Here is a 22,604-nt window from a genome sequence, read left to right as displayed (position 1 = left end):
GGTCCCACAAGGTGGGGAGGTCGTTAATGATGGCCCAAAAGCAACTCAAGGTTTTAGCTATGGATTGGGCAGAATACGCCCTCCTTCGTACCAAACAGAAATACTATGCTAGGGCTCACAAGGAAGGGCGACTGCTTGCCCAGAGGTTGAGAGCCCAAATTCAACTGCATCTTTAACCGAGATTCAGGGGCCGTGGGGTCACCCAGTTCATTATGAAGCTGATATAGCCTAGACCTTTGAAAATTATTACACCGAACTCTACTCAGGGGAGCAGTTACATCAAACAGCAGCCAGCACGTATGGGGCCCAGACACCGACTGTGTGTTTGCCCACTGAGGCTGCACAGCAGCTGGAGAGGGACATCAGTGAAGATGAGATACTGACAGCAATAGCTAGGCTTCAACTAGATAACGTGCCAGGGCACGGCAGTTTCCCGGCTGCATTTTACAAGGTGTTTGTCAAACAGCTGGCACCTCTCCTCACTCGCCTTTAAAATCCATTTAGTGATCATCGTACCCTCACTGACAGGATGAGAGAAGCTGCAATCACAATGATTCCAAAATCCGGCAAAAAATCCCACCTTCTGCTTGTCCTACAGGCCCATCTCCCTTCTTAATGTCAATGCGCAGATTTTCATGGGTATCCTCGCTTCCTGGTTAGGCCCTTACATGCAAGGACTAGTGGATCCTGATCAAGTGGGATTTATACCAGAAAGAGGCTGCAGTGATAACAGAAAGCGACTCCTGTATCTTATTCATAAGACTAAACATTCCGGAGTCACTGCTCCTTTCCCATCAATTGAAGTAGAGAAAGCATTCGACCGCGTCTACTGGCCCTTCCTCCAGTTAGTGCTTCCGAGGGCAGGACTGGGGGTCTGCTTCGGAGGCCGATCTGGCGTAGCTATGCCCGACCCACAGGCATAGTGATGATTAATGGCCTAACATCCTGCCCTTTTAATACAGCAAGAGGAACCAGTGTGCCTCCTATAACTGCTCTTATTCGCCCTGTGCACTGAACCTTTTGTGGAGCAAATCCGCAAGAACCCTGCAATCACGGATATCACTATGGGTGGCCAGGAACATAAAATCGCATTATATGCAGATGATGTTATGATCTTACTGACGAGGCCCCGTGCCTCCATGCCCCCACTCCTGAGGTAGCTCAGGGAATTTGGTAATGTGTCAGGGTTCAGAGTCAACTTCCAGAAGTGCCAAGCTCCTGACCTCACTGTTCCTCAGGGCGATTAAGCTACACTGTAACGCCTTTTCCCATTCCCATGGGCCACTCAGGGAGTCTGATGCTTAGACCTCCAAATGCATTCCACTGAAGGGAGCATGGCGGAACGTAACTATGCAGCCTTGGTGGCTTCTGCCTGCTCTGATGTACAATCCTGCTGGGGTAGCCCTATCTCATGTTTGGGTAAGATTGCGGCCGTCAAGATGACCCTTCTTTCAAAGATCCTATACCTCATGCACACCCTTCAATTATAACCACCCCCCCCCCCCCGACACTCACTAAACTGCAACACCTGATTAAAAGCTGTATCTGGGATGGTGAGAGAGCACGCATGGCTAGGAACAAGGCAAATCTGCCCTTGGCTGAATGGGGGCCTCGGCATCCCTCGTTTACTACACTATTACCAGACAGCCCAGTTGAGATACAATATAGACTGGAGTTGATCACATACTGAAAAGCACTGGTGCTTGATCGACCAAGCAATTGCCGGGGTTCATATTTGGAAGATCCCATAGTTTCCGAAATAACATCGCAGCACCAGAGTTTTGCATCTCTCCTGTAGTGTATGCCACCATTGGGACATGGGACTGGGTTAAATTGGCAAATAGGCTTTCTACCCACAACTCACTACAACCCCTCCCTTATAGGGTACCAGAATTTTCCCCTGCGCTGCAGGGTGATGCCTTTCTCTGTTGACAAGTAGGTAAATGTAAGAGGTTTGGAGACCTCTTTGATTAAAACGGCCTTTTAGAATTCTCGCAAATTGAGTCTAACTATAGCATACCAGTATCAGAGTATTGACATTATGTGGCTATCCACCATGAGTTCACCCACCCTCAAATGTTACCACACGCTAGTAGACCCCTTACCCCTTTAGAGAAATGGTTCCTTACTCGTAGTGATGACACAGGGCTCCTCTCTAACATATGCACTTTCCTTAATACTTTTACAACCTCTAACAATTCCCTGGCCCAGAAGCGGTGGGAAACAGAATGCGAACGCCCCTTCACTCGAAAGGAATAGTCAGATATCTTACATAGAACTCGCACCTCCATACATAGCATGACTGGGTAGGAAATACTACTTAAAATAACACATTATTGGTATTACACACCAGTTAGGTTAGCCAAATGGAGGTGAGGGGGAATGTAAGGGATGCTGGCGTCAATGTGGTCAACCGGGACTGTTGACTTACCTGTTATGGCACTGCCCTTATTTGCAGCGCTACTGGGCTGGGGTTTTGGAAGACATTAACAACATGTTTGAAGCAGAAATCCCCAAATGTCATAGCTACATATTACTTGGTCTCCCCAATGCCTTAACCCACTCTGCGAAAGGAAGGGCAATCACACTGGCCCTCTGCACTGTTAAAAAAGTCCTCTTTTCCAAGTAGGGTACAGACACAATGCTGCAACACTACATCTGGATACATGAACTATGGGACCTCCTAAGCATGGAAAAGCTGTACAGCGTATGTGCAGCACAACCTTACCCGCTTTGATAAGGCATGGTGGCCTGCATTCAATTTTTGGTGCAGAACTTTTGAGAACTGACATGTCCAGCATACCTACGTGTTCTGCATCTCACAATCCTGGAGAATGATGCTCTTTATCCAGTAGACACCTAGACTGAATCCTGACACTTACCCTGTGCCCTTCTAAATAAATAGTGCAGCAGGAGCCACCAAGCATTGACCCTTCCTGCCTTCCATTGCCTTCCCCTATCCCCTTCCCCTTCCAATCATTCAATCATTCAATCAATTAATATGGGGTTTGTGAAGCACAACTACTCTTCCGTGAGGGTCTCACGGTGCTGGGGGGGGTAGGGGGGGGGCGGTTCTGGAGGATGCTGTGTTCATCTGAAGAGCCAGGTCTTGAGGTCCTTCCTGAACTGGAGCTGTGTAGGGCTTTGCCGGGGGTGGAGGGGGAGGTCGTTCCAGGTCTTGACTGCAAGGTAGGAGAAGGACTTTCCACCCGTTCTGGTCTTGTAGATGCGTGGGATGGTGGACAGAGAGTGGTCGGCTGGACGGAGGTTTCTCTTGTGTGCTTGGAAGGATAGGCGGTTGTTTAGGTATGCTGGTCCGATGTTGTGGAGGGACTTGTATGCATGCGCGAGAAGCTTCTCTGTTACATATCGCAGATTGGATTTGTCTCCCCTAGTTCCCCCACCCCACTCATTTTCCCCACCCCCTCCTGTTTGTTCATATACCTTTCCCAGTTTATCTAACGCTCCTTACCAATTCACCTCGCTGACCAGTGGATGTAGGTGAGTGTATAGTTCTGTACCTAACTTTTCTAGTTGAAAACAAATAAAATAGATTTCAACTTAAGTTGTATTAAGAAATGCACTGATCAAGGAATAAGCAATTAATTAAAAATCAACATAGAATTAAACAATCAATTATATATTTTACATAATTATTTACCAATTAATATTTTAATTTACATATAAAAAATACTTTGAACTATAAAACAAATAATTTATATCTTCAATAACTTTCTAACCTAATCCTCAACAAACCCAGCAACCCTGTAATAAATAAAACATTACTAACTAAAGTTTAGCAAATTTAAATTATAGCTTACAAATTACAAACTATACTAAAATATTTAAATTAATAAATAATAAATTAAATAATTTACATAAATGAATACCAATTATTTAAGTTACATATAAATGTAAAATTTCACATAATAATTTATATTTTAAATGACTTCGGACCCTCATTTCCTACTCAGCAAACAACCTGCTACTAAATTAAAAATCACTAATTAAATACAAATATTTTTACATTACACATTAAAAATGACAAACTATACTGAAAAAACTGTTATCGTGCTACTTATATTTAAAAATAATGAAATAACACAAATATATTAATAAACAATATTTTATAAAACATTATTTTGTACCTAAAAAATTATATTCGTACCGTCTGTATTCTGTCTCAGGTCATAGTCGAGTTGAAAATATGTGTGAAACAATAATCTCGGATAATTCACCAAATCAAAATTAATGAGATGATCAGAGGTAAAATTATATAATCACCCTCAAATCACTAGTTCTTTTATGCCACTTCATACCTTCGTCCCATTATGAAGTTCTTCATAAGCAGTGTAGTATGCTTAGGTAATTACTTGACAGGTGAACAGCTCTGTGTGGCTTGGTTTCCAACCATGCTGTAAATATGTTTGATATCATGAAAAACATCTGTTTAAGGTAGTCCTGCCTTTTTAATTTTAATTTTTTTTTTTTTAGCTTTTAGAGGTATCCAGACATGCGGGTGTTAATTGTGCACCCCCTAAAATTAATGATACAGAGTCCCAGTAGGTCTGGGGATACAGAATTAACGAGCCCTCCAGGTTGAACCTTGAGATTCCCCTGAGTAACTAACAGAGGAATTCGGAAATTCCGGGTTCGATTCTTCATTCACCTCTGCATTGCCCTCAAAAGATTTCAGGTCCTTTCAGGGGATTAAAGGCATAGTCGAAAATTACTGGCCTCACACGCAGAGGGCAGCTTTTCTGTTTACCACAGTCACTATTTAAAAAAAAAAAAACTTCTAAATATTGTGGAATATACCGCTTTAACCCTGTACAAAAGGAAGACATTTTGCCTTTGTTTTTATAATTTGTCAACAATAACTCATCACCAGGGAAAATGCAAGGATCGTAGGGCATTACAATTTCGAAGTATTTAGACAAAATCAGAAAATTTCAAATGGTGAAATACAGTGATACTCTTCTGTTTGAATCTTGTACACTGAAAAATAAAGGAATGTGCATCCTGTTAATAACAGTGGCTGTGACGATGCCAAGTGAACATGTGCCTTAAAGTTCTGGAAATAGACTTTCTCTTCACTCCCTCCTCTTACATCACAGCCCATCGTCTGAGCTCCTTGTTAGCTCACGCGGGCTGGGTTCTCAGTAATGAACTACCAACCAAGGAGGAATTTAGATGACTAGGTTTGTTTTTCAGGAGGGAGGTGGCTGGTTGCTGGCTACCACAGTGAGTGACTAATATGTTTGTTTGACTGGTGCCAAGGGTTCCTGCCAGCTGTTGTCTGGTAGAAGTGCTGCCGCATTCCTCTGGCATGGGCGAGCGGAAGCGGAGACTGGGTACCCAGGACATCAGTGCCTCAGGTTCAGTGTTAATATTAGAAGCCACACAGCAAGCTCTGTTGTAAAGAGGTGTCAATGAAAGACCTGCCAAGACCATACACAATGGGGCTGCTCATAACATCTGGATTTTTCATTACACGTTTTTCAAGATATGACAATTGTTCTGATGTTTTGCCAGGTTTCATCATTGCATGAGATATACAGGTGAAAATCATAATGCATGGTTGCCTGCCAGATTTTGTCAAATATGGAGAGCATTTCACTACTTTTCAGGGGACCTCTTTAAGGGGCATATTATCAAGGAAGGCGTTAAAAATTATCGCCGCTTTGGCGGCAGAAAACTGCAGCTAAACCGGCGATAATGGGCTTGATAATAGGTCCTTGAGAATTCCAATAGAAGTCCATGTTCTGGTGTGAACATGGGCTTTTACTGGAATTCTCCGGGACATATTATCAAACCCATTATCGCCGTTTTAGCGGCAGTTTTCTGCCTCTAAACCGGCGATAATTTTAACGCCGTCTTTGATAATATGCCCCTTAGATTTTATGGCTTTTCAGATCATGGAAAGCCGTTTGCACCCATTCCTTCCCCTAAACTGGGCCCATCTGTATACACAGAGTATGTGATTTTCAATTGATTCTGCGTCTTTGGGTGGTTGGGGGAGGGGGCGGGGTATTGGCTGTGCGGCACAGACTTATTGTGCTATCCACCAAATTAACCTGCTGACCCACTGACATCTGCTGTTGTTAGTTTAGTCATTAATGGTGAAGGAATCTGGAGCCAGTGAGCGAGGCCACGCAGACCACGTGTTCCCTTTCACTCAAAGGAGCACCATAAGAGCTTTCTCTAACTGCAATGTGTAGGTATTTTTGCAGATATACGTAACGCGCTAGTGTAAATTATTCTTAACCCGATTCATTCCTATTGTTTATTTGGCCCCGTCTCAGTGTGCGGTGGGGCCTGAAACCAAAAATAATCTACCAATCCGTAAACACGAGATGAGGCTCCTGGACTCAAGGAATCATTTTGGAACTATGTGCAGGCAGCCTCCAACTTCCATCCACTGCATGGATGAGCATCCCTCGGCACACGTATGACCGTCCCCCTATGAGCGACATGTGGTGCTCTGGACCGGTCTACGCTGCTTTCGATCTACACTCCATAGTTACAGACACGGCACACAATCCCCTGACAATCCTATACCAACAGAACAGACCAAACCTGGGGTCCCTGAAATGAATCCCCTCTCTTTATTCCAATCCTCCCTTTTATTACAGCTTGGCACTACCCCTTCCAAGAACCCTGGCTGGCTGCAAGTTGGCAATAGTGAACAGTAGTGCCTGCCGTTTGTCCACCAGACATTCTTAAAGTTCAACCCGGGGGAGGACTTCCTAGGTGATCAGAACTGCTTCGTAACTACCCCCTGGTTTTAGACCTAGAATAAGGCACACATCTGACCTTCACCAGTACTTGAGAGGATGATGTTTGCCTATTAGATAATGTAGGGCACAAGGGAAGGGGAGCGGGGATGGAAACGAGATAATAACATTGGTGAGCTGGAAGGGATTGCTCGGATTAGATAGAACAGATCCTTCCTGAAAGTGATTGGGCAGAATTCAGTTTTGATATTGAATGATCCGATGAAGGATTGATTCTGGTCAAAGGAATTATGTGACATTATGCCATGGTATGCAATTTTCAGTTTTTTGGGGAAAAAATCTTATAGTGGGAGCAAGGGAACAGTGAGAACCAACAATATGAACAGCTGCTGTTCGTGTCATGCGCAGGGCCGTAGCTTCAGGGGGGAGGTATTTAGGGTGTCACCCCCCCCCCAATAAATGTATTTTCTGGTAAATAGTTGGGTACAGGTCCTTTCAGTCGGGAATGGTGAGGTGTCCGTCAGATTCCACCAGTAACGTGTACATACACACAGACAAAAACACTCACACAATCTCTCCCTCTCTCTATTTTGAAAGTCTTCAAAACGTTTTTGTTTTTTTTACAAAATATAGTGTTTTATCTCCCTTATAACCTCTACCAATCCACATTCATCTCCTTTTCCACTGCCTCATTTAGCGCCTCTCAGGCGCCCTGCTTGTTGTATAATTGTATTTTAACACTATGGGGCTTATTTATGAGCCCTTGCGTCACATTTGCGTCACTTTTGCGTTGTTGCACCATATTTACAAAGTAAACATCTGCACCTCATTATACCTGCACCAGGTATAATGTATGCTGGGGGGGGGGGGGCGTTCCGATGCAAGAAAGGGTCGTAGAAGTGATGCAGTGAAATCTATCAGATTTCACTGCGCCACTTCTAGGACGCAAATGCGTCAATATCTTACGCCTGCATCATGGAAGGCATAAGACTGACGCAGGCACATTTCACATGGGACTTGCCCATGTGTAATGACCCATTGCTGGAGTTGCGTCACTTTTGTGACACACTCCAGCAATGCGTCATTTTTGTGTCTACAGATACGTCAGAAATACTGACGTATCTGTAACTCCTTGCGACATGATGCGTCATACTGTAAATATGACGCATCATTGGTGTCGCGAGGAGGGCGCAATGAAAAGTGACGCATTGCTGTTTTCTCACAGCGATGCGCCACTTTTCAAAAATGAGGCCCTATATGTCAGCAGGATTGTTGGGAAATCTGAAGCTCCCACCCCATCTTACTAACCAAGCTACGCCCCTGGTCATGTGTGATTTTGTGCGCTTTTTTAGCACCAAACAAGGACGCATTCTCTCGCTGACGAATAACAATAAATGCCACATTTGTGTCAATTTAAGTAATTTTTGGAATTATTATGTAACTGCTCAAAAGGAAATTGCAAGAATTTCGTAAACCCATACTTCTCACAAGGGTCCACATTATCCATAGCTGTCCTCAAAGAGTACATTGCTTGTCGTTATCACTTTAGCATGCTTCTTGGTGTTTGCCAATCATACACAATCTGGACATCCAAATTCATTTCAAGACCACACCAGTATCTAACATCTTGCATACTTTTCAATACTGTTTCATATTATTCAGCTCTGGACTCGTGAAAGTTGGCTAGCTGCAGCAGAATAATAGCAAAACACAAGTAACGTTCCTAGGTCAGTGGGTAAGACCCTCTCTGGAAGCTGTCAGCCCTCCTTCTGTTCGGATTAAATTGAAGCCAGACTTCTGCCTACTTCTAAAAAATGTTTTATAAAACATTCACAAAGGGGTAAGGGACCCCCTTCCTGTTTATGATTTTGTTTTTGTTTTTTTGCAGCCTTATATACCGCAAACTCGACCTGAAGGTATCAGAGCGCTTTACATGAGTACTAGTTGCATTTGAGACAGACACATTCTTTTTTTTTCTCTTTTTTTAGGCACGGGGGATTAAGTGATTTGCCCAGAATCACAGGATGTTTGAGCCTCCCGCCAGACTGGAATTTAGGGGCATATGTATCAAAATCTCCATTTGCGAATCTCAAATAGCGATTTTTTGAGAATCGCTATTTGAGAATTGCAAAACGGGATGTATTTAAAAATTCGCACATATTTTGCGAATTCTTAATATTCCTTAATTGCGATTAGCAAATTGCAAAATCGCAATTAAGGAATACCTTCCCATTCATTCCTATCTTTTTGGTGTTTCCTAAAAACTACTGACGTTCCTAATCACATTTATAAGGCGATCTGTGCCAAGAGCCCTTTCAAAGGTGTTCTCCCCTACATAAATATAGTCAGTCGGCCTGTAAGTCACTTTGACAGTATAAAGGTATCAATGCCTTTAGTAACTTTTTTACTAGCAAAATATTCTGAAGAAATCAGTGACAACGATACAGATTAGTGGTCTTGGGTACAAGTTACCAACCAGGAAACAACAATTATAAAACAATGCTTGACTTTTTTTGGCATTCTGACATTAATCATAACATGTAGCACAGCCCAAGTTGTATCCCAGAGTTTATTCTAACTTATAACATTTATTTTTTCTTGTCCTCTTCACACTATCACGCTTTCCTTTGGCTCACATGTTGGTGTGGAGAGTGCAGAACATTAGGCACATATCATGTACATGCAACCTTTTCGGTGTAGTCATTGTTTTGTAGGCCCTGGCCGAGTATGCCATTAGTAGATTCCAACCTGTTTATGTGCCTCCAGTGGAGTAGGTTAAATGTTCCTTTGCCAAAATGTGTCATAGGTTACTCAGCCTGTGTCATGCAACATCTAGCATGTCACCCATGAACAGTTGAGCTGTAATCCATCTACCAATCAATGTGTTCCATCTACTAAAAAAAAGGCTGGTGGAGGGTGACCTTCTCTTGGTGGAGCTTTACCAGCTCCACCATCAGAAACATCATATGTGTCGACACAGCTGAAAATGAAGGTAGGCAGAATGCTCAGTTTAGGCCGGCTGGTCCACCACCATGTTTGGCGGTGCCTTCTCTTTGCAAGATCCAGAGAACTACAAGATCCCCAAAGATATGACTCACATAATTCAGAATTTGTTTTAGCCTAGTACCAACAGTCTAGACTAGAAAACTGGTATGGCAACTAATTTATATTTATATGCAAACAGTGTTTATTAGCAATAATCAGAGCACCATATAAAGGGTTTGTTTGAAACTATATACCTAGATTACACCATGTATTAATACGGTGACAATGAAATACATGGGTACCATAGCTCAGTATTTCTGTGTCATCATATAGACATGTTATCACCCATATATGTGCACAACAATGAAGCATATATCTTTAAAACACTATGAATACAAGTAATTTAATCAAGTCTACGACATTTACAACTGCTGGTTATTTTGAGGTCTCCCAAAGGACAATATTGTTGAATTATCAAGAAGTGCTTGTCACCAATGTAAATGATTCCAGGTCCAGTGGCGTAACGAAACTTGAGGGGGCCCACCTGCAAAGTGCATGAAGGGGGCCCCCTCCAACCACACTCAGGAGCTCTGCTGACAGTATAATGGGCTGAAGGGGCCCCCTGGAGCTTAGGGCCCCCCCGCACCGAGGGGCTGCGTGGGCCTTTGTTACACCCCTGTGCAGGTCCTCCTGATTCCATTATCCTCAACTAACCTTAAACAGCCTACTGCCTTGAGTAGAGGAAAATTATGCTTTTGTTATGTAAATATGCAGGAAACAGCCCAGATCAACTAAGGCTTTCTTAGAACATTGGCATGTTGGGAGCTTCATTGAAAACAATGGATTGCTCCAGGCGACTAATGGCCGGTAGAAGCCCAGAACTCCAACATTCCAATGTTATCCTTCAGAGCTGTTGCTGTGAACAAATACGTCACAGAGCACGAGGGGGTTCCAATCTCCTGGGCCTCCCTGAGGCCTTTGTTTTATTTGTTAGCACATTCTACCCTTTAGTGGCAATATGTTCTAACATCCTTATAGCCCGTTGTAGCTGGGCTATACAGACATTAAAGTCCTGCTCCCTTTTACGCTGGAGTGGGCCTTTAATGGCCAGTATAGCCATAGCACTAGCACAAAGCAAAGGAGCCACAATGATTTACTTTCCAGTGCCAAATCTAATTTGAATTGAAAAGACTCTACTGGGGAGTGGAGGGGGCAGATTAGCATAAACACTCACAGGTTTGACACAAAGGCTGATCAATTAAGATAGTCTGACTGGGCTTTGAAATCAGAAAGCCACCTGGAAGAAGCAGCTAACAAGGGGGAGTGTGCTGATGTCCCCCCAAAACAGATGCATTGCATATGTACTGCAGTGCCCGGGACACATCCAATATGTCAGACGCCTCTGCAGTTGTCTGTGCATAGGAAGTTTTCTTGGAAGGGTATGTGTAGAGTGCAAATCCTATGCACGACTGCACATTATCATCTGTGCCATGGCTATGCACCACGTGAGCCGGTATGTTTATGCACCAGGACATCCGATGACTCCAGAGGCATGCCATCTTTGTAGATATGGTACAGTGCTGTCTTTTCCCTTCGCGCAATTCAGTGCAGCAAATTTGGATGCTGCGCTTCATGAGAACATAGTCAATTTGGGCCAACATGTCTATTAGATGTCCCTGTAATACACGGCGGGCTACGGTCTTAAGCTGTGAGTACACCACTGATTGATTATTAATAATGAAAATTGCTTTAAGATAGAATGTGAACCATCGAATTGCCCTACTTGATTTCCAGTTCATAGGAATTAATAATAAATAATATGATACATCTCTGTTTATTGACAAGATGTTGTTTGGTTTCTTACCCTAGCCCTCAATGGGTATCATGGGTGCCTTTATACACTGATTGCAAGTTTGCCAAGTAAACCATGGCAGTCTGCATAGCACGCCTATGCAAGTGTGCCCAACATACTGGCAGACAATTCTGAGAATATCAGTGACAGCTTCAATGTGGGTACGGGCAATGCACCTTCTCTATGATGGCAGTAGTTTCACCATGCCATGTGGGCATGGATGAGATTAGCACCATAGCTTTCCCTTCGAAGTGGCAACCGATCTTGGCAGAGAAAGCTGTAGTGGGGAAAAATTCCAGGTGCCTCTGAAAAGGCCAGACCTTTCTCAGCTGATATGATGGTGGTCTTTCCTCTTCCATCCTGGTAACTGGAACGCCCGCCACTTTAAAGCTTAGATCAGGCCCTAAGAGTTAGTTGTAGATTTAGTTAGTTGTAGTGCAGAAGGCAAGAAACTTAGGAGCCATTTTCGACACCAGATTATGTTTCTCTGCCCAAACTAATGCGCTGACCTCAGGAAGTTTTTTTATGCTGCGGGTTCTCATTCCGTTTGAGTTACAGAAAACGGTGATGATGGCTCTCATCTTCTCCAAGATCTACTATTGTAATGCCCTCTATTTAGATACCTCCAAACACTTGATAAAAACATTACAGTCCCTAGAGCACGCTGTAGCAAGAACGCTACTGAAGGTCCTCAGGTTCAAACCAATCTCTCATTTAATGTATGGCCTTCACTGATTGCCGGTGGAGAAGAGGGTCTTCTTCTAGGCTTTGTGTTTAATCCACAAGGCCCTATACAGAGCCGGTCCATCCTTTTCTCATGGTCCATTCTCCTGGTACATTCCCAGCAGTAACCTCAGATCGAGCTCCGCATGAATGGTCATAGTCCCAAGAATTAGCAGAGCAAAATGGGGCGGAAGAAAACTTATGTACTAATGTACTAATGGTGGGAAGCTATAGAATTCCATGACTCTAAGTCACTGAGCGATGCCAAAGGTATCCTCTTTGGCTGATGGCCGTCCTGATTTTGATCCGTCTAGCGCTAAGACACCTTCAGGTATTGCACGCTTTATAAAATTATTTCATTCATTCATTCATTCATAGATTCCTTAATCCCAACTCTATATATTTTGGTTTGTTTATTACTGTCTAATTTGTATCATACTTGATAATAAATTGGACCTTATCCCAATATGTGCATAACTTAGGGCACGTCCTACATACTTGGAGGCTCTTCTCTCTTTCAACACATCTACTACACCAACTATCTTCAATGTGAGGAAACCCACTGCATAACATGGCTTTTATATACAGCCACCACACACTGCTACCTTGTATAGCTGCCCGAAGCTTTCATATTGCCCTAGCTCTGTTTCTGAGCCCATGCCTTTTGACAATATGTCATGTATTTTCTCTTTTTCAAGTCCTTAGCATCATTATATCTTATAATGGTTCATTATCAGTTTTTACAGCCTTATTTATATTTTTCAAGTCTGTTAGACCCATTAGGGTGGAGTTATTGAAAAATAGTGCAACACGGTTAAGGGAAGAGAGCCATACAGAGACATATTTACTGACAGAGGTGGCCTGGTGCCACACACACACCTTTTCACCATGGCGCAAATGTGTGTGGGTGAAGTCTAGCATAGGTTTTTTACTAGAAGGGTACATTTCCAGTACAAAATCCTATGTTTAAACAATCTTAATGTGCTGTACAGTGCAGCCCCTTTGCAAGGCATGAAATGTTGAAAAATATAAATGTATCCTATTTAACGCCGATTTCAAGGAGACGTTGTTTTTTGACACAAAGCCAGGTCTGGCAATCTTTGTAGATCTGGCTTTGTCATAAACCATGGTAGCATTCCCAAATACTACCCATGGAACACCTCCTTGCTGCAAAGCAGCACCTAGCACTATGTGTGCTACTTTAAATGCAACATTTATGCGCAAAAAAAGTTCATCAAGATTTTGTCCTGCTTCGCAGGACTACACAGTGGTGCAAAGTCGTGATAGATTTGCCCCTTGGTGTGATTTGTGTGTTAATTTTTATTTCCTGCTTGTTTATTCTGTAATACTTTAAACTTTGGTTAGAATTATTTGAAATCCATATGTCAGTTATATCTACTGATGTAAGCTTCCATTTCTCCTTGTCACCAGCCCCATCCTGTTTCTTACCAGTAGAGCTTTCCATGAATACCACTTCGAATGTCTTGTGACGTTTGTTATTTCCCCAGTGCAGCGCTGTATGCAGAGTACAATTCAGCATTAGGGAAAGGAAGCCTGCTGTGCAAATTAACATTTATATTTTCTCCATGGGAAGCATTTTTCTTCGTTTAGAAAGTCATTCCTCTGTTTCCTTCGCCTTGAGAACCTAGGGGCATATCATCAAGGGGAAGAGATATAATTATCGCCGCTTTAGCATCCGTTTTCGGGTGAAAAGTGGCGATAATTATATTGCACTATCAGCAAGGACACGCTAACGCGTGTTCCTATGCCTCAGCGCCGGTTTCCCTAACGCCCATCTTTGCAACGGCAATGATATGCAAAGTGGGCGTACCCTACTAAAATAACGTGGAAAATGTCATTAACAGACATTTCTCCAATTATCAAGCAAATCGCTAACCTGTGTAGCGACGAGAAAAGTAGAGCTAACCGCGCTTATCGCAGGTTTCATTACGCCTGCTTTTCAACTGACTAAGCCATTATAGCCTATGGGTGGTGGATTCTGAGGATGAGACCACCCTGCCCTATCATCAACGTATCGCCTATCGCTATGCGATTATCACTTGATTTCCAGCGATAATCGCACATTTAGCACCTATTGCTGGATTTTTTATCACATTGGAGATAAGCGTTGCTGATAAAATTATCGCCGGCTGTTGCTGATATGCCCCCTAGAAGGAGAATTACTCCAGCTCTTTGCTGAGTAAGTCTCTGATCATTTCCAGAGTAGGAAAGAGTCAGAGAGAAATTTGTGAAATGGAAACCAACTCACGAGACAGAATGACCCCGATTCACAAAGTTAAACTTACACTTTTATGCAAGTTTACTACTTTTCGGTATTGCCAAAAGTAAGTTACTACTAGTAAAGTTAGACTTTTGGTCTAAGTTTACCTTTATGAATACCGAAAAGTAGTACATTTATACAAAAGTGTAAGTTTATCTTTGTGGATCGTGCCCTGAGTGTTCACAAACTCTCAAAGATAAATCATTCCTTGATTCTGTCACTCTCCACCCTTTGCCTGGGGTTTACTACTGCATAATTGTAAACATTTGTTGATTAAAATTGTTTATACCTGCCGATATTCTGCTGTTCATACCTGACATATGCAAATGGAGCCATTTTCAGTTGTAAATGTAGGTTCACAGCTGTAAATTGCTTAGTGAATCACGCTACATTTACAACAATTTTTCTCAGACTTTTGTCAATTTACTGAGTATGAAGGATTTGTAAGTATTCATTCAGGCTAGATAAAAATTGTGTCACTGTCTCTCTCAGTTTCATTTCCTGTTTTGACAGGGAGTTGGAGGATGCCTTTGCATTTTTATGCAACTGTTATGCTGAAGTAGTTTACCTGGTTTTGGAATAGTAGGACTTGCGTGGGCTTTGTTCCTCCGCCTTCTCCCTGACAGGCAGGCACCTACACATTTTATTCTAATGGCACAATGTTATCATTTCAGCACAACAAATTACTGCAAGGTAAAAAATGTAAATGATGCACACCCTGCCCTCCTCCTACTCAAGGTTAAGTAACACCAGGTCTGATGCAGCCCTGTTATGCCACAATATTCCAAACCTATTATTAAGCACTTGCACACAAGTTGCCTTCTAAATTCTTCTGTTAGTACTCCAGTGAGTGGCTGAAGGTAATATCTTTCTTGGTTACCATGGTCCGTGGACACACCTTGTACATTTCAGGAGACGGCCCTGTGCTCCACTGACATGTGCCATGTAAGGGTGACCAAACATATGGATTTGTCAGTTTGGATTAAACTTGACTCACATAACACACTTCTCCACCACTGAGACCTGGTTATAACCGCACCTAAACACATATTGCTCATTGTCAACATGCTAAAGTCAGTGTGCCCAATTCTTAACAAATGTGCAAATCCACGTGCGGCTCCTATATTAAAGTGTAGATTTACACAATTTTGCAATTCACATAGGGTTCCAAGAGTATGGCTGCAAAGCTTTAATAGTTGCTGCTGCTGCACATGCCCACAATGAAGGCAAGTGCATATTCAGGCCTACTGAAGTGAAGAAAGTGAGCATTCAAGCCCTGGACCCTGCACCAGCCGTCCTCACATTGGACCAAGAAGCCAATACAGCTTGCACAGCACTTTACCCAGCCCTGCCCACTAGCAAAAAGTCCCGCTGTCCTAAAAGTAAGTGCAGGTGAAACAGATTGGCAACCACTGGCACAAATTAAGCCCTTCATAGGAAAGACTGGTCAATCCACCCACACAATTGGCTGTCGTTTACTTAGGGGTTAATTTCTTCACGTTTCTCTATTCTTTTAATTATGTCTTCTCTTTCAATTATTTTCTTGATTGTATTTCTTGTATTATGTATTCCTGTGTTGATGGCTGTCGTTTTAAATCTACCTGACTATCAATGAAAATAAATGACGATAAAAGGTGTATCAATAATGGGCTCGTTCATAGTTATGCTCAAGGTGACTTAGTCTGCACAAATGGTGTTTTGCCTGTAGTTTCTATTACAGGATGAGAACCAATGCCACTTACTCTCAGTTTTTGCACCTGTCCCTCCAGTTCCCTTTTGAGGAAAGTGTGTGTGCAAAACTGTGCAGTTAAGATAATACTGTGTGCATAATAGGTTGCAGAAAACATTTTCCCATAATATTCTCCATTAGTTCCCACAAAAGTAAGAAATGGGTATAAAAAAGCACAACAGATACATAGTCCAGGGCATATATATTATATATTTCGTGGTTACCTTGCCTCTTGGAGCAAGGCTCTAAGACCTTTCACCATTAGTTAGCTGTTACTAAATTCAATCAAAGTGAGTGACCATGAGCATATACTGGGAATTTTATTTAATTATTTTATTTTGAAAGTTTTATATAGCGCGAACATGACCACCGAGGGTATCAGAGCGCATTACAGAATATGCATCACGATGGTTAAAATCAAACATACAAAATCAGCAAGGCAACAAAATCCGAGTCTAATTGACAAACCTTATCCTAAGGGAAAAACAAACAAAACAAAATCATCAGCTCAACAAGGTCCAAATCTAGAAATGTCCAAGAAGACTCGTGAACCAAGTGGTTGGGCCATAGTCAGCGGGTATGGACCAAAAACAAATAAAGGAGCCGTGTTAAAGAAGAAATTTCTTCATCAGGAGTCCTTTAACTTCTTTTTTGAAGAAGCCAGTGGAGGGGTTCACCCTGACTTCAGGTGGAAGGGAGTTCCAAATCCTGGGTGTCATCCCTGAGAAGGTTCGGTTGTAGGTCTTTTTTTTTCTTGAATTTTTGTGGTTTTAGCAAAAGGGTGCTGGCACTTCTGGAGGCTCTAGAACCGCAGGAGAGCTCCAGTTTCCAAGCGAGGTACAGCAGGGTCTTGAAGTGGATGGCCTTGTGAGCCATGCATGCAATTTTTTAACTGTATCCTACCTTCATATGGAAGCCAATTCAGGACTCGCAAGTCCAGAGATATGTGGTGGTATTTTTTTGTGCCAGTTAAGAGACTAGCAGCGGAATTGAGAGAGGCCCTAAGCGGAGCCGTCCTAACTCTAGGCAGGCCGCAAAGAGTTGCGCTACCATAGTCCAGCTTTCATATCACTAATGCTTGTACTGCCACCTTCAGGTCTTGAGCAGGGAGAAAGGGTTTGAGTTTCCTGAGTAGGCTGAGTTGAAAGTTCGCTCCTTTGGTGAGGGAACTTTTGTGCTTCTGCATGTTCAGGTTTTTGTCCAGAATGATACCCAGAGAAGATGCAGAGTCCACAAGGTGCGGTCTACAGTTAAGAGCAGTCAGCTGGTTCAGTCATTGATCCATGACAGGAGATTGGTTGTGGGGTGAGATCAATAAGAATTTCGTTTTAAGAGCATTTAACTTCAGGTGATTACTTGTCAACCAGCTTTGTGTTTCCAGCAGGACTGAGTTGAGGGACTGAATGTCTTCGGGAGAGGCGATCTTCAGTTATAGTTGGGTATCATCCGCATACATATGATAATGAATGCTGGATGATTTTATAATTTTGGTCAGAGGCTCCATGAACAGGTTAAAGAGGGTGGGGGACAGTGCTGAACCTTGGGGAACCCCCAAGGTGACCTGTGCAGGATGAGACAAGGAGTGGTTCACCTTGAAGCTTTGGGTTTTGTTGTGAAGGAACGAAGAGAACCAGTTTAGAACCGGCCCAGACGGATGTATGTCGTTACAACGCACACTTTTACAACGCATGCACTTACAACGCATTTTTTACAACGCACAATCCATTACAACGCATGACATTACAACGCAGGACACTACAACGCATTTTTAAAAACTACCTTTACAACGCATTTCCATTACAACGCATACCACCTTTACAACGCATACCATTACAACGCATAATATTAAATTGCATTTAAGGTAAGTATTAGATAGTATAGGGGTAAAAATTACTATTCTAACTCCAGGGGGTGCAACAGTAGGGTAAATGTTGGATAGTATAGGGGTAAAAATTACTATTCTAACTCCAGGGGGTGCAACAGTAGGGAAAGTGTTGGATAGTATAGGGGTAAAAATTACTATTCTAACTCCAGGGGGTGCAACAGTAGGGTAAGTGTTGGATAGTATAGGGGTAAAAATTACTATTCTAACTCCAGGGGGTGCAACAGTAGAGTAAGTGTTGGATAGTATAGGGGTAAAAATTACTATTCTAACTCCAGGGGGTGCAACAGTAGGGTAAGTGTTGGATAGTATAGGGGTAAAAATTACTATTCTAACTCCAGGGGGTGCAACAGTAGGGTAAGTGTTGGATAGTATAGGGGTAAAAATTACTATTCTAACTCCAGGGGGTGCAACAGTAGGGTAAGTGTTGGATAGTATAGGGGTAAAAATTACTATTCTAACTCCAGGGGGTGCAACAGTAGGGTAAGTGTTGGATAGTATAGCGGTAAAAATTACTATATTATGCGTTGTAATGGTATGCGTTGTAATGGTAGTATGCGTTGTAATGGAATGCGTTGTAAAGGTAGTTTTTAAAAATGCGTTGTAGTGTCATGCGTTGTAATGTCATGCGTTGTAATGGATTGTGCGTTGTAAAAAATGCGTTGTAAGTGTAGTGCGTTGTAGAAGTTGCGTTGTAAAGGTTGTTCCCCGGCCCAGACAGCCCCATCCTATGTTTTAGTAGGTCAATTAAGTGATTGTGTTTGACAGTATCGAATGCTGATGAGAGGTCAAGAAGGAGCAATAGGCATGCTTCATTGTGATCCAGCATTCTAAGCGCATCATCCACAATGTGTGTTAGCGCCGACTCTGTACTATGACCTGGGGGGAAACCAGATTGGCATTGATCCAGGAGCTGGAAGTGGTCGATGTGATGACATAGTTGGGCGAGCACACATTTCTCCAGGAGTTGTGCTAAGGTAGGGATGTTAGTGATTGGGCGAAAGTTAAGGAGGTCCGTGGGATCAGCATTTGGTTTCTTTATGATTGGGGTAACTTGACCTGATTTAAGGCAATCCGGAATAGCACCTTGCATAAGAGAAGCATTGGCGATCGTCGTCCAGAGTGTAAGTAAGAAGGATCTCACTTCCGGGAACAAGTTCGATGGCAAAGGGTCGCTGTAGTGATTGGAAGATTTCAATGTCAGCAGCATTTTGCATATAGTTGGCTCATCCAAGGTTTGGAACAGACTCCAAGATGCATTGTTTTTGGGGAGGAAGGGCTGTGAAGGGTCAGCGCTAGTCGACACTGAAGGGCATCGGGTGTTCAGAGGACCACTCGGGAGGAGATCACGGACCAAGCTTAATTCCATCTCTGACCACATATGCTGATGATACCCAGATTGTGGTAGCTGCACACAAACATCAAAACTCCCTCTCTCTGCAGTTTCAAAGCTGCATGAGCACTATTAATAAATGGATGACAGCACATTGCCTTAAACTTAATTCCGATAAAACCGAAGTCCTGATTTTCGGCAATCTGCAGCCCACCTGGAGTAATATGTGGTGGCCAGCGGAGATGGGCATGCCACCCAAACCAGCGGCGAAAGTAAAAAGCCTGGGTGTGCTGATTGACAACAGATTAACACTCTGTCAACAGACCAATGCGGTTGTCTCTGCATCATATTTCCTTATAAAGAAAATAAGGAAGATATTTCCGTATATTCCGGCAAATACTAGGAAAACAGTAGTCACTTCTCTTATTCAATCTCAACTAGACTACTGCATTGGCTATATCTCAATGCCCAGAAGCAGTGCCTGAAGAAGCTCCAGATGATTCAAAATTCTGCGGCACGCTTATTGCTTAATATTCCCGGTAAAGTCCGGTTTCCAACGAAATCCGCAAATTGCACTGGCTCTTGGTGCTTCAGCGTATAAAATTCAAGGCCTTGTGTATTGTCTACAAAGCCTTGCATCATACAGGTCCTTTTTTACTTCAGAATCTCTTTTCATGGTACCAACCGACCAGACATCTTCGGTCGACGGGGGCAAGACTGCTGTTGGTACCTAGAATTTGCACTGCACATTGGGGTGGCCGTAGTTTTCATTACGGCACTTCGAAACTTTGGAACTCTCTCCCACTTGAACTTAGGAATGCCAGCTCCTTGACTGGCTTTAGAAAGCGATAAAAAACCTGGCTTTTCCAGTGCTAGGCACGGAGCTTGCTGTTTGTATTTCCCAGCGCTAAGACACCCTTGGGTATTTGTGCGCTTTTATAAATCTCATTAACATTAACATCTCAATCTTGGTAGACTTATCAGTGAAGAAAACAACGAATTCTTCGCAGTTCAGGAGGGCCCCTTTACCCGGCGAGGAAAGGTTAGGATGATTATTGGCTTGGGACTTGATGAGTTCGAACAGTTTTTTTTAGCGTTTTTTTGCTTGATGCAGTTGAGTTCTGAAGAAGGTGGCCTTCGAGCATCTGATGCGTTTATTGTATGTGCTTCGCAAGGATCTCAGGTGACAAAGATGTTCAAGGGAGGGATGCGATCGCCATTTCCTTTCTGCAAGTCTTACATTTCTTTTTTCAGCAGTAAGAGTATCGTTGAACCATGGTTTGGAGCATTTAGAGGACACTCGTTTAAGCTGGAGTGGTGCTACTGAGTCAAGAACCTTAAGCATTGCATGGTTATAGTAGACTGTCAGGTCATGAACATCAGACATGTTCAAAGGGGGTGGCAAGACGCTATCACAGAGCGCTGTCAGGTCTTGCGAGTTAATGTTCCGTAAGCATCTTTTCAACTGTTTTGGGTTCTTAGGTTGGGATCTGCTTGCTCTTAACGATTCAGGGACAAGGAAGGTGATGCAGTAGTGGTCCGTCCAGTCACATGGAAGGATCGCCTCCAGGAGGAGAGAATTGGGCTTACCAATGACCAGATCTAGCGTGGCTCCTTTGTTATGCGTAGGGCTGTCGCATAGTTGGGTAAGGTTAAGGTCAAGTAGGAAGGATTTGAGGCTGTTGACCATCTTATCATTCATATCATTCCAATGGAGGTTGAAGTCTCCCAGGAAGATCTGAGTGCCCTGGAAATCTGCGTTAGATGAAATAATATCCAAGATCTGTTCTGTGAAGGGAAGATTGTCACGAGGGAGGTCGTATAACGTATGTAGTTTGCATATATGCTTGTTGCCCCCCATCACTTCAATGCATAGATATTCACAAGACGGCAGGAGGTCGGCATGAATGACTTTCACTGTTAGATTACTACGATATAGGCATGCAATGCCTCCCCCCTGACCTCTAGTTCTACTCCAAAACAGATGTTTTTTGTCACAGCCAATGCTGATGAAGTCTCCAAAATAAAACGATGGTCATGGGCATGCCCACCCAAAGTTATTTAGATACCAGTTTCCCACTAGAAAGTGGCGATGGGGTAACACCCAGTCAGGCATAAACGAGGAACCAAAACCAGTCAAAAACAGATGTCCAGTGGGCTTGGGTTTAGGGAGAGAGATTCTCCTGTAAAGATATATAGACAGATGTAGATATAGATAGAGATCTCAGAAGAAGCAGGTTACATAAACAACAGAGAACCAGTGTGAATGAAGTCAATACCACGTGCAAGCAGAAGGTCCTTGTTACTGTGTTACAGTAGGCCTTCTTTGACAGCAGCGTCATTCAGAGATAAACAAATTCACATCTTTTACCTATGCACAGCAGAAATAATAAAAAAATGAATAATTACAATGTAGCATCCATTGTGAGCAAGATGGCATTGAGGTCTAACTGAGGCCTAGTTAGCAAAAGCCAGAAAAGCTCACTTTATCAGGTCTTAGCAAATTTGTTTCAATTTGATGTTATGTTAATAAAATTTGTAGAGCGCACGTACACCCTGAGCTGACTTGGTGCTGACTGCACTAGAACACGATTGCACAACCCAAGCCATGTTTTTAGTACCTTTCCAAAGTAAAGCAGGGTGGGCAAGGCCCTGATATTTGGTGGGGGGGTATGGAGGGGGGGGGGAGCTTTTCCAGAGCTTACTAATTCCAGTGAAAAAACGTCTTCCACCCAAGTTCATTGTTTTAAATCTGGGAACCATGAGTGTCTTGGCTCCTAAGGAGCACTGGGGTCTACTGGGTGTGTACCACTGGAAGATGTGCCTTAGGTACTCAGGGCCTGTGTTGTGCAGTGCCTTATGGACGATGTAGAGTGCAGTGAAGTTTCTGAAGTTCGTGGGAGATAGTTTGGAATTTAAGGGATTCCTAGTAGAATCCCATTGGCAGATTTATGTATCATCTGGAGTTTGTTAATATATTTCTCCCGTAAAATCATGTAGAGGCAGTTACAATAGTCAATTTTGATAGAACTAAGGAAAAGATGACAGTCTTTTTGGTGTTGTCTAGAATGAAAGGAAGAAT

Source organism: Triturus cristatus, chromosome 3_2, assembly GCF_964204655.1.
Source record: "Triturus cristatus chromosome 3_2, aTriCri1.1, whole genome shotgun sequence".
Taxonomy (NCBI): Eukaryota; Metazoa; Chordata; class Amphibia; order Caudata; family Salamandridae; genus Triturus; species Triturus cristatus.
Note: the sequence above shows the minus strand (reverse complement) of the source record.